Here is an 18,812-nt window from a genome sequence, read left to right on the forward strand (position 1 = left end):
TTCCTTACACCAGGGTCTACCCATGGTATATTTGTCTCATGGTGAAAAGCAGGAGACCAAGAGAGCAAACTAACCATGCAAGCCTATTTCAAGTCTCTGCTCATTTCATATCGGCTAACAGGGCCAAGCAATTCACATGGCCAAACTCAAAGTCAAGGAGTAAGACAGTAAACTCTACCTACCATGAGACTACAAGAATACAGAGGTGAACTTTTTTTTTAAGATTTTATTTATTTATTTGACAGAGAGAGACACAGTGAGAGAGGGAACACAAGCAGGGGGAGCGGGAGAGGGAGAAGCAGACTCCCCGTGGAGCAGGGAGCCCGGTGCAGGGCTCGATCCCAGGACCCTGGGATCAAGACCTGAGCCGAAGGCAGACGCTTAACGACTGAGCCACCCAGGCACCCCTATTCTTCATCTTAAAACTGGAAATCCAAAGGAGAAATACAATTCATAAAGCTATCATTCATTGATTGCTTGTCATGTGCAAGGCACTTCACTAAGCAATTCACATGCATTACCTCATTAAATCTTTACAAAGTCCTGAAAACTAAATATAATTATGATTATACCCATTTTATATGAGGAAATGGGGCTGAGTGAGGTATAGTAACTCAGCCAAGGCCAACAAAGTAGTAAACAGAGGCATCAAGATTAGAACACAAGTCTAAGAATCTACACTGTGGGTAGATTTTATACACAGTATTCATTTGCCTTTCATTCTTTGTGAAGGACCAACTCCAGGCCAGGCTCTGTGTGGACTGGCTGTGATACACAGAAGAATATAGGGGGGCCCTGCTCCCAGAGAGCTGACTATTTCTTGGGCTCCAACTAGAATTATTGATCCTTTCTTTTAGGTTGTTACACATGCTACCAAAAGTATCATTTAGAGAATCCTCTCCTTAACATGCCATGTTTCCCAGGATCTAGTATAGATTTCCTAAGTTTTCAACATACCAAAAAGGAAGTCTTTTTGTACCCTACTCTCTCCTCCTAGTACTTTGCTTTCTTTGGTTACTGACAAATCTGACCCTTCCTGTAGAATATAATCATTGTCTAAAAATGCAAAGGAAAGAAATGGCCAAATTCTACATAGTTTTTGTTTTGTTTTTTTGTTTTGTTTTTTTATCAAAGAACACTTCATTTTGTCAACTTAGAAACAGTCTAAGAAAGTCTCCAAGATACCATGGATTCAAAAACACCACATGCACAATATAAATATATCATCTCTTTTTTATAAAAATAAATTATTATAACAGTAATACATGCTATTCCTTTCAAAAATCCAAACACAAAACAACAAAATAAAAAGTTAAAGTCTGCCCTGCCTTATCCTATTTTCCTCCCTAATTTCCTCAATATCATGTGCCTGTTGTAAAAACTTCAATTGATATAAAAGTATATCCTCAGTTCCATTTCCCACATGTAACTAACCTCTATTACTTTGTTTGTTTGTTTTGCCTCTATTAAATAGTTTTTGATATTTCCATCATCTCTTTAAAATAACTCACAGGGGGCGCCTGGGTGGCTCAGTCGTTAAGCCTCTGCCTTCGGCTCAGGTCATGATCCCAGGGTCCTGGGATCGAGACCCACATCGGGCTCCCTGCTCAGCAAGGAGCCTGCTTCTCCCTCTCTCACTCCCCCTGCTTGTGTTCCCTCTCTCGCTGTGTCTCTCTCTGTCAAATAAATAAAATCTGAAATTTTAATTAAAATAAATAAATAAAATGAAAATAATAAAATGAATAAATAAAATGAAATAAATAAAAATGAAAATAATTCACAGGAGTCTTTGGGATTAATAACTAGGCATTGCAGAGCATGCTTCAGGTACCACTAATTGTGTATGAGCCAAGAAGGGCCACACTTCACTTCAGGCTTAGGGGATTTGGTTTCTTTTGTTGTTGTTGTTTTATTTTTTTAATTCCAGTAAACATACAGTGTTATATTAGTTTCAGGTGTATAATACAGTGATTCAACATTTCTGTACATTTTGTTTTGGAGTCTGGGCCCCAGTAAAGGATTCCAACTGAAGAAATGTCCAATCCCTGCAATCTGAACACAGTTGATCTCAGCTATAGGGTGATTTTTAGCAAATGAAATATCATCTTCATTTGAATAACAGTGATACATGGGAATAAAGAATTATGTTGCAGGGGGAAATGTAATTAGGACTCTCAAAACAAGATGCCATGGATTTCTTATCAAGTTTCCTTACCAAGGCAAAATACCTTTGGTAAAATATATATATTTATTGTGGCTTTCACCTTATAAAATTAATACATTCCCCTTGTAAAAATGTTAACATTACGGAAATATGTAATAGAAAATAAAAATCATCCCACTCTCCAGCCCCCAGAAATGACAATAGTTAGTAGTTTGGAGTACATTCTTCCAGGGTTGTTTTTGTTTTTTTTTTAATAGAGCAAAAAAAATTTTTTTTAATTTTCCTTAATTTCCTAAATATTATGTGCTTGCTGTAAAAAAAATTCATGGATATAGAAGCATATCAAAATTTAAAGCAAAAATTTCCACCCTTCCACATCCTAATTCATAGAGTTAATTTGGTATGTACCTTACTTTTCAGAACTTTTTCTACTTAGATACAAAGGCATCTATATATTTTGAGTTTTTTGAAAACATAATGAGCTTATTCTGTAACATACTTTTTTCATCAACAGTATATCTTGGACTTCTTTCTATGCCTGCTCATGTAGGTCTGTCTTGGCTGTTTAATAGTTGCACAGTGTTCTATGGTATTGAATACATCAGATCCTATTGATTCAATCCATTTTGTTTGTTTCGTTTTCACACATTTGTGCAAGCATATCTCAAGTCTAGCATAGTGGTTACCAGGATGCACTCTGGAATCTAAACTGCCTGGGTTGAAAATACCACTTCCAACTCCACCATTTTGTAATCTTGATCAAGTCGCCAAATTTTTTGTGCCTCCATTTCCCCAGCTGTAAAATGGGAATCATAACACATCTTGAATCATAGGGTGTATTGTAAGAATTAAATGACACAGAATATATAAAGTGCTTAGCTCATTACTTGGCACACCTAAATAGTCATTAAACATTGGCTAACTTTTATTATCAATAAAATTAATAAATAGTTCCTATTATGATTATCATCACTTTTCAAGAAAGCAAAAACAGGGTAAATTGAGAAAGTAGTAATTAGAAAATTAGATAGAATTAAGATAGCTAGAATTAAGAAAATTCTTTTTTTTTTTTTAAAGATTTTATTTATTTATTTGACAGAGAGATAGAGAGAGAACAAGTAGGCAGAGAGGCAGGCAGAGGGAGAGGGAGTAGCAGGCTCCCCGCCGAGCAGGGAGCCCGATGCGGGGCTCGATCCAGGACCCTGGGATCATGACCTGAGCTGAAGGCAGCTGCTTAACCAACTGAGCCACCCAGGCACCCCGAATTAAGAAAATTCTATCATTACCATCTTGAGAGAAGTCAGTTAATGAAAGTACATTTTCATATGTGAAGAATTTTACATTAAACTATTTACATGAGAAAATCCAAACAATTTATATTTTAAATAAGAGTGAACAGACCTTCTGAGGCCCAAAAGGAAAAAGATTAACTGGTAATCAGAAAAAACAATCCCGGGGCGCCTGGGTAGCTCAGTCGTTGAGCGTCTGCCTTCGGCTCAGGTCATGATCCCAGGGTCCTGGAATGGAGCCCTGCATTGGGCTCCCTGCTTCTCCCTCTCCCACTCCCCCTGCTTGTGTTCCCTCTCTGGCTGTCTTTCTCTCTGTCAAATAAATAAAACCTTAAAAAAAAGAAAGAAAGAAAGAAAAAACAATCCCTTAGCTGAAAGTTTTAATAGCTTCCTTTGTTCTTTTATCCTAATGTGTTATCTGGACCTAAGCAGAGCCTGGAGGGAGGGCAGGGCCATGAGGGTCCTGGCAGAGCCTCCGCTTGGGACATCCTAGAGACTAGCAGCACCTCAGGGCAGGGCCTGCATCTGGATCATTTTAATATTATGAATATCTTCTCACTAGGGATTTATAGCTTGGGAAACTATAAGGAAGCTTATAGCTTGGGAAACTCTTACAGCTTGGAAACTGAGGCTCCGAGACTGCATCATATAGGATTTCTAGTTCACATCTTTCAGAATCCAAGGCTGGCTGCCTGAAGGGAAGGGGGTTTTTAGGCAGGGATATTGGGAGCTCACAGGGTGGGAGGGGTGGCTGGAGAGCCCAGACCAGAGGCAGACAGGATCCTGCCAGTGACAAGGGACATAGGCAGGAACCAAGTCTAAGAGCAGGAAGGTCTGGCCTGGGCTATGCCGAGCTTTTCAACACTCAGCTCAGATTCTAATTCCAGAATCTGGAACCGTCTGACTGCCAAGTGATTGAGAATTGATACTTAGGCCAGCAGCTTTAGCATCACTTGGGAGCTTGTTAGAAATGCAGAATCTCAGTCCCCAGCCTGGATTTCCTTATCAAGATCTGTATTTCAACAGACGGCCCAGATCTGTGTGTGCCACAATTTGGGAAGCACTGGGCAGAGACCCTAAAGAACATCTCATCCCTGATCAACTTCCCCATGGGAAAAGATGATTTCTCAACAGGAAACTTGGGGTGCTGTTCACAGAAGGATGAGGAATGGACTCTAGGAGATCCATAAGAGGCACCCCTGGAATTCCATCACAGACTGGTCTCCACACATTGATACCTCCTATCCATCCTCAGGGCATGTGGACAGATAGTTCCTGGTGACAGTAGGTTAGGGTTTTTTACTCTAGCTTGGCTTTCTTGGGGGCTGCTGACATCTAAGAGATCTGAGAGAGGCCTCTGCTCTAACACCCCTGATCTTTTTAAACTGATGAATGTTAAAACCTTTGTCCCACTCTTACACAACTTTTTGGACAAAGATGGACTGTTAAACCAGCACCTGCTTTCTCCTTTTCTCAGTGGTGCCTCTTTCACAGGGAGCAGCTATAGATTTATTGCTGTATTAAGAGAATGATGAAGATTAAAGTTTTGTAAGGCCTTGAACCCAGGTGCCAAGGGACAAAGCAAGCACCGGGCTTTGCCAGCACAAAGGCTCTGAACAGTAAAAGCAAGATCTGAATGGCAAAGAAGACCACTTTCACATCCCTTCATCTGGTGTTGCCTTAACAAGGGGCTTTTATAAGGGAGGCCCTCTTTGGAGATTCTCTCCCCCTCCTTTCCCCCAGGCCTCTACTGCAAAAGCAGAGCAAACTCACCACGGTCTGTCAGGAGTAGGGCATGTGGACCGCTATCCTTGGTCCTGAACCAACGTTATGAATTGCAGCAGTAATTCACAACCTGGCTGCAAATTTGAGTCAATGGGGGAAGCTTCATAATTGTACCGATTGCAAAGCCCCACCCCAGATGTTCTGACTCAGTAGGTCTCTGCATCAAACAAAACAAAACAAAACAATCAAACAAAAACCAAGAGCACAGGTGAATCTGATACTCATCCCATGGATTACAGCTTGGAAATCACTTTTGTAGGCTAGGCTTATTGCTTCTAAGCCTACACAGTGGGCATCTGTTGTTTATTTCCTGTTAGCTTCATTCCCCAATCTTCCAAAAATGTACCTGGGTTCTTATTAGGAGAGCCATTCCCCTCCATTCTCAGGTTTGGGCCAGGCTGGCCCAGCTCTAGGGCATCTAACTTATCTCAACTTCCTGACCACAGTTACTGCAGTGAGATGACCCAGTGTGAACCAAGGATGGAGTTGGGAGGTGTCAGGTGAGGCCCTTCATTTTAATAGGGCCAACTCAGAGGCAGGTAGAGCTGAGAGATAGAAGGAAGCCAGGTTCAAATGATCTTGTCTGAGCTTCTGAATCAGGTGGCTTTGTAGTCAGACATTCCCCTGGACTTTTCAGATAGGTGAACCAATACATTCTCTTTGTTGCTTAAACCAGTTTGGGTTGGGTTTCTGTTACTTGCAACCAAATCTGACTACCTTTCTGGGGACTCTGGGGACTCTTACACAGCCCCTCCTAAAAATTCTCTTCTACAAATTCTGAACCAAGCAAGAGAAGAGGCAGTGTGGAGGAGAAGAGCTGGGGCCAGAGTGAGGACAAGGAAAAGAAGCTGAGGGGTTGCCAGGAAGGAACGGCTCTAATTTGTTTTCAAATAATCACTGTTTTCAAATAATCAGCTAACAAGAATAAAACCTCAACCAACCATGGCCAAAAGATCACTTGACTGAAGAAGAGTCAAAAGCATGGATAGGTCCAGGGGACTGGGCAGGACAAATATTGATACACCACCAGCAGAATGTCCTAGGTTCCTAGGTTGAGTGTCACCAAAGTGTTAACAGATTTCCTTGGTTTTTATTTTCTCTCTAAAAAACAGATATTTTTTATTTATGCTACATGGTTTCCATGGCTGATTTCACGGCAGCTTTTTGTGTGACATTTACAATGTTTGTCCTCTCTGAGGAGCTGGGGCAATGTGAACCCTTCCATCAGCACATTGAGCTCAATTTGCTCCCACCTATGGCGCTGCAGGGTAGTGAATGTGTATGATATTTACACTCCCAGGAGCATTAGATCCATAAAAAATAATACTGAAGGATCAAAAGGACTTCAGGACTGGAGGTAATGACCCCCAGTGGTATAATTCCAGAGCATCATTTCTCCAAGTAGGAGGCACATATGGGAGTAGGGAAGCATGACAAAAATGCCTGTACCCTTTCCATGTGGTTTTGAGAGTATCCCTGTCTGGCTATGGTAGGAAAAAAGTTCCAATTAGTGGATGTTGAAGTGGGTTAATGTTTGCATTACAGGAGAAGGGTTGCCTGGCAGAGGTACTGGGACAGAGGTAATTAGACAAGAAGCAAGGACCCAGATGAGAGACCTCTAGGGAGATCTGAAAAGCCAGGGTAAAACAAAAGAAAGGTATTTTTAGGCATGCAAGATTGGATGCGGGACGAGCAGATCTAGGCACCTGGGGATGGTCATTAGAAATGGCTTAAAAGCCAGTGAGTCTAAGCAGGAAAGTGTTAAGGCAAAGTTATGGTGTTTGAATGACTGTCAAGAGAGGTGCAATTTTTAACAAATTCTGAGGATCAGATGCCTCTGAGCTATATGCAAAGCCCAGGAAAATAATCTGTCCCTTTTTGGACAAGAGTTGCCCCTCTAATGTGGTGCAAAGTCATTAGATAATGAACATCTTTATTATACTGACCTTTTAAGATGTTGTAGCTGTAAGTCTGGAGCAGAGAGGGAGACACAGTGGATTCTGGGGGCTGCTTTTTGTCTGATTCTTGGCTTGGGAAGTTGTTATAGAGAGCTTACCTTTGATTATTTGTTAAACTACACATTGCTGTTATTTGGACTTTGCCATATATTTCAAAATAAAACAGTAAAAAATATTCAAGTGCTAAGAGAGAAATAGACTGAGGATCAGGGAAGAGGGAGCATCCTCCAGGGAGATGTTATTATATGGCCACTAGAAATAGTGTCTGAAAGTTTTTATATGAGAAAATACTAATGATATGGTGTTAAATAAGTAAGGAGGCTACATATATGCAGGTATAATAATATCTATAAAAATATAAAATATGTATATGTGCAGGGAAAAGATTGGTGCTACCACCACACCATTTGCCACTATTCCCTAAAATTAAGGAAGGTTGCTTTGGTAGGATACTGGCTTGTTCTGGCATGATAAATATAGTGTAATAGTTAAGAGCATGCTTAAACTTTGGAGATCCCACTTACTAGTTGGGTCCCTTGGACAAACTGCTTACCCTCTATTATATTAGCTATTATAATAATGCTACTGGGGAAATGGGTTCTGGGCAAAATGTTTAGACAGTCTACTTAAAGTCTTCCTACCCTGCCACCATGGCTTAGGGAGATCTGATTTATTAGGCCCACTCCAGCCCAACATTGAGGAGGTTTTCACAATCTGAACCTTTTTCCTTACTTCATATGAGGCTAGAGATAATTGTGAAGCGTTCCGAACCCCCTTGAGATCATGGCTTGTTGCTCTCATCTCTTTTTCTGTTTGTTTTGTTTTGTAGTGATGTTATTTTGTCCTATGGGGGAAGTTGAGAGGGGTGAATTGGGGCTCATGCCATGCCTGGAACATTAAGATGTACCTCACTGGAGTCTGCCTACCCAGCTCCCTTTTCCACAGGCATCAGGGCTGGTTGGCAGGGAGCAAATTCCACTGACTTTGAACCTACTTAGGGAGACAATCTTTGGCAATACTAGAAATCAAAACCTTCTCTTGGTAGATCACCAGTATAGAAATATTTTGGACCTATCAAATTTTTTTAAAGATTTTGAGAGCAAGAGAGAGCATGAGCAGGGAGGGGAAGGCAGATGGAGAGGGAGAAGCAAAATCCCCACTGAGCAGAGAGCTGGATGTGGGGCTCCATTCCAGGACCCTAGGATCATGACCTGAGCCAAAGGCAGATGCTTAACTGACTAAGCCACCCAGACGCCCTGGACCTATCAAATTTTTAAAACCAATTTTTTCTCTCTCAACCTTGATAATTAATATGATCCATGGTTGTCTCTCGGAAGTAAAGAACATTTATGATGAGATTTAGCAAAGGAAAATTCCCAGAGCATGGGCCAAAATGCCTTTCATGTTTCCCCATTCCATCCTAGGTTAGAGGAACACAATCAGAACTCTAAAAGTATTGTAAAATACCACCCTTGAAAGTTGTTTTGGAGATTTACTGAGAACAGAGCAGCAGTCTGGGACTTGGGTTCTAGTTCTGTAGCCAATCATCTGTGGAATTCAGGACATACTCAAGGCCTGGCTTTCCATTTTAGAATGGGTTTGTTCTATTCCACAATCTTCCAGATATAAGAAATCAAGGTTTACTCAAGTCACACCAGGTCAAATGTACATGTGCAGATACTGAGTGAGGAGGCGGAGAGATCACAAAGAAGCCAAGCACAGGAAGTGAGGTAAAGCAGGGCTTCATGGGAACATTTTCTGTCTCTCCTGGGGGCAGTGTGAGCATGTCTCTTGGATGGTTTCTGCTTCTCCCTGTGTTCTGCCATTCTTTTCTCTCGGAGCCCCTCATCTTCTAGTTTGAGTGCCCCACAACTAACTATAATGCTTTCAGTCTCTTAAATCAACTCCAGAACAGGATATTTGATTGATTGTTTTGTATCCATCAGGGCAAGGATATAATAAGGTATAAAATATTAGCTGGTCTTTGAAATGGCTGTTTGAGTAAAGTATCTGTCCCTAGCCCAGTGGACTGTGGTTGGGGGTAGATGGGTGAAGACCTTGGATGAGGTTTGGTTGGCACAGGCAATTAATTCTATCTTGTGCTGAAATGATATAAGCTTCATCTGACAAGGATCATATGACATAACTGTGAAATTGCTTTAGAAATTGTCAAGTGTAGGGGCGCCTGGGTGGCTCAGTTGTTGAGCGTCTGCCTTCGGCTCAGGTCATGTTCCCAGAGTCCTGGGATCAAGCCACGCATGGGACTCCCTGCTCGGCGGGAATCCTGCTTCTCCCTCTCCCACTCCCCCTGCTTGTGTTCCCTCTTTCGCTGTGTCTCTCTCTGTCAAATAAATAAATAAAATCTTAAAAAAAAAAAAAAAAAGAAACTGTCAAGTGTAGGGGCACCTGGGTGGCTCAGGTGGTTGAGCGCCCAACTCTTGGTTTTGGCTCAGGTCATGATCTCAGAGCTGTAAGATCAAGCCCGGCATGAGACTCTGCACCCAGCATGGAGTCTGCTTGAGATTCTCTCCCTCAGCCCCTCCCCCAGCTTGTGCTCGTGCTCTCTCATTCTCTCTAATAAACAAATAAATCTTTAAAAAAAGAAATTGTCACGTGTAAATTTAAGATATTCTAATTATAATTCAAAATTATTAAGGTACTTAAAACAGAACAAAGAATGAGTCAGGAAATGACTTGAAGGAGCGCCCAATGGCCAAATCTGGTATAGTTTGAGCAATGAAATTAATAATAATGGTGGTAAAAATAGTAACTTTACAGGGGAGAAATCTGGCAGATAGCACTTAACTAACAGCTCAAAGTGAGTATCACTAGTAGTATGATGTATTGGCATCATATGCCTCCTGATATGATGCGATGAGAAGGATACAAATTAAATTCTGTGGTATTCTTTTTTAAAAAAGAAATGTATAACCTGAATGTAACCATGAGGAAACATCAAATAAACTCAAATTGAAAGATACCTATAAATCACTGGACAGTGCTTTTCAAAAGTATCAAAGTCATGAAAGACAAAAAAAGTCTGAGAAATTCTTCAAGACTGGAGAAAATTAGGAGACATGAAAACTAAATGTAATGTATAATCCTGAATTTGATCCTGGGCCAGAAAAATATAATTCAAGAGATCATCCCAAACACTTGAATAAGGTCAGATTACGAATAGTGTTGTGTCAATACTAATTTCCTGGTTTTGATCATTGTTTTGTGGTTATAGATGATGTTAGCATATGGGTGAGCTGTAGAAAGGGTATGCAGGAATTCTTGTACTACTTATACAATTTTATTTTTTAAAGATTTTTTTTTTATCTGCTTAGACCTTGTATCCATTGTAAAGCAGAATTCACCAAGCGTTGGATTATTCACCCACTAATCCAAGAATGTAGCAAACTGAATTGAGTTAACTTCTGAAGAAGATAAAACTTGAAGAAGTTACTGGGAGCTGCTATTTTATATTATGACTGCTTTTTAAATTTTTGTTCATGGATCTGATAAAATCTAGATCTCTAATATATTTAAGCCCAGGCCCCTTGGACACTGCAGCTCTTTTCAGTTTTTGCTTATACACAATTCATTCTTTGCAGCTAATTAAGCTGAAGAAGCCTGGGAATAAAGTTTGAAACAAGGTTAAAAAAAAATAAAGATTTTTTTAATCAATCTCTACACCCAGTGTGGGGCTCAAACTCACAACCCCAAGATCAAGAGTTGCATGTTCCACTGACTGAGCCAGCTAGGTACCCCTACAATTTTATTTTTTAAGCCTGAAATTATTTCAAAATTCAAAAATGTTCAAAATTCCAAAAAAAAAATGTTGTCTTTTGTGTAAAAAAGTGATACACACACTCACATTCTTGAATCTACATAGAATACGTCTTAAAGAAAATGCAAACAATTGGTAAGCTTGGTTGCCACTGGGGTGGGGAACTGGGAACCTGACAGGGTTGGAAGAAAGATTCTTTACAATATACATTCATCTTTTGGTATTGTTTGAGATTTTAAAAACTATTATGTGTGCATTGTCTTTAAAATATCATTAAACTACCAAAATCAGTTTGTCCTGTGAAATCCGGACTCATTTCACCAAAGCTTAGTAGGGCCAGATATGCCCTTTTCAAGATACTTACCCACTGTCCCTTTCTCTCTAAGCTAAGAACATAAGCCGATGTGATGAGATTTCTTCCCAAACCCATATCCCCACAGAAACTGAGGAGATACAGACCAAGGGGGGGAAAAGCAAAGAAAGAAACAAAGAATATTTATATGCAATTATTTGAAATTCTTTAGGTCACTCTCCGATTTCTGTTTATGCTCCATGAAGACTTGAAAAAATGCTAAATATATAACTTAATTCTGTATTAACGAGTATGAGTTTTACTACTAGAACCAAGTAAAAAGCCCCCTTCAGTGTTAGGCAACATCTGGATAACTAGGACCAATATAAAATGTAAAAGTCTATTTTTTTGTTTATTTGTTTGTTTTAAAATCTTGCAGGTAAAGCCTTCTTGAGAGAAGTTTGACTACAGGTATTAAAAACTTTAAAATGTGCAGAAACGAGATTTCCAGCTAGGACAGTATGAAGAAGTAGGCAAATCTTCCCTCCCAAAACACAAGAAAAAAGCTGGACAAAATTATCAAAATCTAGTCATGCCAAGGCTGTGGAGACCATTCAAAGGCAAACAACAAATTGAGAGATATTTATTCCTAAGGAACTGGTAGAACTTTGTCTAAGAATACCAGGAGTCTGCTTCCAGCCCACCACCCAGCTCGGCAGCTGCAGTTGTCTCAACCAGGGCAGGAGGGCTTGGCTGCAAGTAGGGGCACACTGGAGTTGGTAGGGAAGGTGGAAAGTCCATGCCTGATAACATCGTCAATGAAAGCAGCAAGCTCTGTAGAAAATGAAATTATAAAATCCGCAGCTTCACCAGCGTGCGGCTGTGGTCCCTGGTTGGGGCGAGTGCTGGATCAGCCAGAAATTTCATAGGTCTCCCTACGGAAATGATAGAGCAATAAAAGGCCTAAATAAGATCTCTACATCTCTCTGGTTGGCTGGGAAACTACACACATGTTCAGGAAAACAAGAGAGGACCCAGGGAAATGGAAAAGTCCCAGGACCCTGAGATCATGACCTGAGGGGAAGGCAGACGCTTAACCGACTGAGCCACCCAGGTGCCCCAGAATGTGATTCTTGATCTCAGGGTCGTGTGCTCAAGCCCCACACTGAGGCTAAAAATTAAAACAAACAAAAAACAAACAAACAAACAAAAAATAACGCATTTAAAAGAAGCGTTTAGGGGCGCCTGGGTGGCTCAGTCGTTAAGCGTCCGCCTTCAGCTCAGGTCATAATCCCAGGGTCCTGGGATCGAGTCCTGCATCCGGCTCCCTGCTCAGTGGGAAGCCTGCTTCTCCCTCTCCCACTCTCCTTGCTTGTGTTCCTGCTATTGCTATCTCTCTCTCTGTCAAATAAATAAATAAAATCTTAAAAAAAAAAGGAAGCATTCAGGAAAAAAATCAGAATCTCTAGGTGTTATATTAAATGTTCTTTAGCTTTCGACAAAAAAAGGAGAGAGACGTACAGAGAAAAAGGAAAATGTGCTCCACACAAAGAAAAAAAAAAGCTCTCAATAGAAACTCTGAATAAGCCCAAATGTTGATATTAGCAGATAAAGACTTCAAAGCAAGGATTTTAAATATACTCAAAGTATTAAAGGAAACCATTTAAAGAATTAAAAAAAATTTTTTTAAAGATTTATTTATTTATTTATTTGACAGAGAGATAGCGAGAGAGGGAACACAAGCAGGGGGAGTGGGAGAGGGAGAAGCAGGCTTCCCACGGAGCAGGGAGCCCGATGCGGGGCTTGATCCCAGGACCCTGGGACCATGACCTGGGCCGAAGGCGGCGGATGCTTAACGACTGAGCCACCCAGGAGCCCCAGGAATTAAAAGAAAATATAATGACAGTAATTCAGGGAATAATGAATACCAATCAAAAATATTAACTAGATTAAAACAGAACAAATGGAAATTCTAGAGTTGAAAAGTAAAATAACCAAAATGAAAATTTTGGTTCAATGGATAGGTTCAACAACACATTTGAGAGTGCAGAAGGAAGAATCAGTGAGCCAAAAGATAGATCAATAAAAACTATCCAATCTGATGAACAAAGATGGGGGGGGAGGAATGAAGGAATATGAATGGAGCCTCAAAGACTTGTGGGAAAAACTTCAAACAAACCAACATATGTGTAATGAGACTCCCAGCAGGAGAGGAGAGAAAGACATAAAAAATATTTGAAGAAATAATGGCGAAAATCACTCCAAATATTATGAAAAGCTCAACAAACCCCAAAATAAACACACACAAAATCCATATCTAGACACATCATAGTCAAATTGCTCAAAGTCAAAACAAAGAGAAAACGTTGAAAGTAACAAGAAAAAAAAGACTGTGCACAGATGAACCACAATACATCATCAGAAACAAGGCCAAAGGCAGTGAAGTGCCATAAAGTACTAAAAGAAGTCAACAAATAAAGATCCAGCAAAATTACTCTTTAAAAATGAAAACAAAAGGAAGACATTCCCAAAGAGAATGTGTTGTTAATAGACCTGCATTTTAAGAAATACTAAAGGAAGTCCTTCAGGCTGATGGGAAATCACACAGGTAGTAACTTGAATCCACAAGAGGAAATGAAGAGTTCCCAAAATGTTAAGTATATGGGCAAATTTAAAAGAATTATAAATATAAATGCTTCTCTGTTCTCCTCTTCTTACAAAATAAGATTATATAACTTAAAAAACCATTGAATTATACACTTTGAACATGTAAACTTTATGGAACATAAATTATACATCAATAAAATTATCCAAGAAATATAAAAATATGTAAAAATGCATAAAAATATACATATGTATACTTATATACATAAATAAAATGTATATTTATACATATATTGTTGGATTCATAATATATAGAGATGTATTAAAAATGACAATAGTAGCACAAAGGAGGGGGAGGAAATGGAGCTTTACTGGAATAAAGTTTCTTTTTTTCTTTTTAAAGATTTATTTATTTATTTATCTGACAGAGAGAGAGTGAGAGAGCACAAGCAGGGGGAGTGGGAGAGGAAGAAGCAGGCTCCCGCTGAGCAGGGAGCCCGATGCCAACTCGATTTCAGGACCTCAGCATCATGACCTGAGCCAAAGGCAAACACTTAACCGACTGAGCCAACCAGGCGCCCCTGGAATAAAGTTTCTATATTTTGCCAGAATTAAGTCAGTATTGATTGTAAGTAGACTATGATACATAAGATGTGTATTGTAGTTGTTGGCATTATTGACATTTTGGGCCAGGTCATTTTTCCTTTGTGGGCGGCTGTTCTTTGCATTGTAGGATATTTAGCATCATCCCTGCCTCTTCCTGCTAGTAGCATTCTCCCATCCCCCTCCCCCCAGTTGTGACAAATTAAAAGGTTTCTAGATATTTCCAAATGTTCAGGTTAAGGGAGGAAACCACCCCTAGTTGGGAACCACTGTCCTAGAGCAACCACTAAGAAAATAATCCAAAGAAATAGATTTTAAAAATTGACAGGAAAAAAAAAAAGTCAACAGAAGAATTAAAATGATATGATACACCAAAAATATTTAATACAAAAGTCAGAAAATAAGCAAGACATAATACATCCAAAAAATAAATAGTAAAGTGGCTGATTGTAAATTCAACTATATTAATAATTACATTAAATATGAATAGACTAGCCCAATCAAAAGACAGGAATTCTCAGATTGGATTACAAAAAAGCAAGATCAACTACATACTCCATAGACACATTGTAGTTTTAAAGACACAATTTTAAAGTAAAAGGATGGAAGAAGATATACCATGCAAACAGTATCCAAAAGAGAACTGGAACAGCTATATTAATGCCAAACAAAATGAACTTTATGAAATAATACTAGAAACAAAGGGAGGCATATCATAATAATAAAAGGGTCACTACATCGAGAAGATACAATGATTATAATTATCTATGCACCTAATAATAGAGACTCAAAATACATGGGAAAAAAAGGTGACAATTGGAACGAGAACTAGAACAACTAGACAGGACATCAGGAAGGATATACAGACAGCACATTCCAACTCGATCTGACAATTATATACTCCACCCAATGACAGCAGCATATACATTCTTTTCAAGCACAGTTAGAACATTCTCCAGGATAAAAACAACAGAATAAAAAAGGCAAGCCTCAATAAATATGAAAGGATTGAAATCACAGGGAGTAGGTTTTTTGACCACAACGGAATGAAGTTAGAAAGCTAACACAGTAGAAAATTTAGCAATTCCACAGATAGTTGGAAATTAAACAATGCACTTTTAAATAACTCACAAGGGAAACCTTTCCTAAAGGGTCGCTGCATCTGTAACAGTTTCCCTGGCTAGTGAGCCATTGATCCAGGATTCACATGGAGGTCTGGCCCAGCCCAGAGACCAGAGCCTTGAGCACTTAAGTTCCCTATGGAGGGTTAGGTCTTAATACTTGAGTGAAAATCCCATAACAAGATGCTGTTTTTCCTCCTACTCCCAGTAAGATTGGCTTATTAATGACCAAAAAAAACAAAAAAAAACAAAAAAAAACAACCCTGTGAGGACGCTTGGGAACCTCTGCTTTCCAGAGAAATTCAGGATTGTTTTTTTCCCAAGGAGAAAGCTAGAGAGGGCAGAAAAGAATGTAATGTCATATTTAATGGAATGTTCCAATTCACAAGAAATAATATTATTCTATTAGAGCCTAGCTTTCAAAACGCCTCATATCAGAGAATGAATTATTTAGCTACGTGTTCAGACCATACTTCAGAAGGACCCATTCATAATACATCACAATATTCTCAAACCGCAGATGTGGGTCATCTTGGCATTTTCCTTGCCCTGCTTTTCACTGCAGCTACTTCCCAAATCGGTGCACTGAGCATCAGCACCACATGTCCTCATTCAGACAGGGAGGCATAGGCCCCCATTCAGCACATTTACGGAGTCAGGACATAACCATCTTCCCCACTAACCGCTTGATTAGACCCCAGCAGGTCAACGTCAATATAGGATTCAGGAGGCAGTTTTGCACCCGCTCAGGAGCTCGGGCTTTGGAGTTAGATGCACTGGGTTTGAGGCCTGGCGTTTCTGCTATGTGCCCCCAGGCAGCATCTCACTAACCTCTTTGAGCCCATTTCCTGTCATCTGCAAAACAGGGGTGAAATCTACCTTCTCGGGTTGCGGCGGTGAGGAGAATGGGAGGATGTGTGTCAAGGGCTCTTTAGAAGAGGGCCTGGTATATATAAATGATCAGTAAGCGCTATGCCTTCTGTGTGGCAGAATGGGGATCAGGACTTTGATTTCCGGATTCCCAGTGCAGCGGCTGGAGCTCCTAGTCTTCTCCCCACCCCCATCCCAACCTGCTCCTCCTGTTCCCGCCCCCACCCCCGCCACCGTTAATCTCCGCCTTTCGGTTGCTCGGTCCCCAAATCTTGAAGCCTTTTGCGTTCACTCCCCACAGCTAATCCGTCAGCAAATCCCGCTGGCTCTCCTCCCGAAATACATCCAGAATCCAACCCCATCTCACCACACTGCCGGCCCCGCCCGGCCCAAGCCAAATCTAAGGCGCCATCGTCCTTCGCCTCCCGGCGGGTCTCGCCGCTTTGCCCCTGCTCCCTCGCGGACCAGCAAGCAGGGGGCGCCTCGGAAGACGTGACGTCACGTTCCGCTTCGGCTCAAAGCTCTCACAAGACAACAGTTTGACGGTTCCGGAACCCGTGCCGGGGTGCCTCCCGAGGCAATGGTGGCTCCTTGACCCAGAAAGAATGGGAGAGACTACAGGTCCAGGGAGGAAGCTGGATTTGATCCCGAGCCCTGGGCCCCCCGCTACTTTCAGGGCCCCGAGAGCAGCACGTACTTCCCGCAGGCTTAAGGGCCAGGAGTGAGCGCGGGGCTTACCTTTCTTCCTAAGCTTCTGCTCCTCCAGCTCCGGTGTCCTGTGCAGCCCCTGCCCTGCTCTCCCCAACGCCCAAGACTAGAGAACGGGAAACCAGCTTCACCTGTCTCCCAGGAACCAACAGGCCGATTTAATCAAAGCCCACAGCATACAGTCGTGCCCAAAGGACTGGCTTCACCTGTTTCATGGGCTGTTGCTTTTTTTTTTTTTTTTTTTTTGACAGCTCCATTGAGGTGTATTTGGCATATAAAAAAGTTGCACATATTTAATATACAACTTGATGAGTGTGGGCCTATGGGGACACCCACAAAACCGTCACCACAATCAAGGTAATAGACATATCACCTTGTGTCCCTTTGTTTTGTTTTTGTGATAGGAACTCTTTTTTTAAAAGATTTTATTTATTTATTTGACAGAGACAAAGCGAGAGAAGGAACACAAGCAGGGGGAGTGGGAGAGGGAGAAGCAGGCTTCCCGCGGAGCAGGGAGCCCGATGCTGGGCTCGATCCCAGGACACTGGGATTATGACCTGAGCCGAAGGCAGATGCTTAACTGAGCCACCCAAGCGCCCCCTTGTGATAAGAACTCTTAACATGGGCTCTACCATCTTAAATTTTTAAGTGCGTAACAGTCTTGGGGACTCTAGGCACTATAAGTTGTATAACACAGCTCTGGAACTAATTCATCTTGCAGAAGTGAAACCTTATTACCAACTGAACGACCACTCCTCATTCCCCACCCCGCCCGCCTCACCCTCTGGTAACTGTCACTCTGCTTCTATCAGTTTGACTATGTTTTAGGTACCTCAGTAAGCAGAGTCATTCAGGACTTGTCCTATGACTGGCTTTTTTTTTTTTTTAAGTAATAGTTTTTATTTTATTTTTTTTTAAGTAGGCTCTATGCCCAATGTGGGCCTGAATTTATGACCCCGAGGTTGAGAGTCGCAGGCTCTACTGACTGAGCCAGCCAGGCGCCCCAATGGCTGGCTGATTTCACGTAGCGTAATGTCCACAGGTTCATCCATGGAATCCCAAATAGGTGTTTGTGCTTCTGTGTTCATTGCAGCACTATTCACAATAACCAAGTTACGGAGTCCATTTAAATGTCCATCAGTAGATGAATAAATAAAGAAAACATGGTATATACATACAGTGGACTATTATTCAGCCTTAAAAAGAAGGAAATACCATGGACTTTTTTTTCTTAAAGATTTACTTAATTGAGAGAGCGAGAGCATGAGCAGGAGGGGAAAGGGAGAGGAAGAGAGAATCCAAAGCAGACTGTGCTCAGCATGGAGCCTGGTGCGGGGCTTTATCTCACAACCCTAAGATCGTGACTCTTCTCTAAAAAATTGATGAACCTTGTAACTAGTTTTCCTCATATTTTAGTTATTGCAACATAACCAATCACCCCAAACTCAATGGCTTCAAACAGTAAGAATTTATCGTTGCCCACAAGTCTACAGGTCATTTGGGTGGTTCTTTTCTTCTTTACTGGGCTCATTTTTGCAACAGTTATCAGCTGTGAAATCTGCTGATTGTGGCTGAATTTTCTCCCAGGTTTGGGCAGGTTTGCAGGCTGGTTTAGGATGGACCACGAGCCTTGCGACTGGTTT

This window comes from Mirounga angustirostris, unplaced genomic scaffold, assembly GCF_029215605.1.
Source record: "Mirounga angustirostris isolate CCGP_5_RB_7025 unplaced genomic scaffold, mMirAng1.0.hap1 SCAF_6, whole genome shotgun sequence".
Taxonomy (NCBI): domain Eukaryota; kingdom Metazoa; phylum Chordata; class Mammalia; order Carnivora; family Phocidae; genus Mirounga; species Mirounga angustirostris.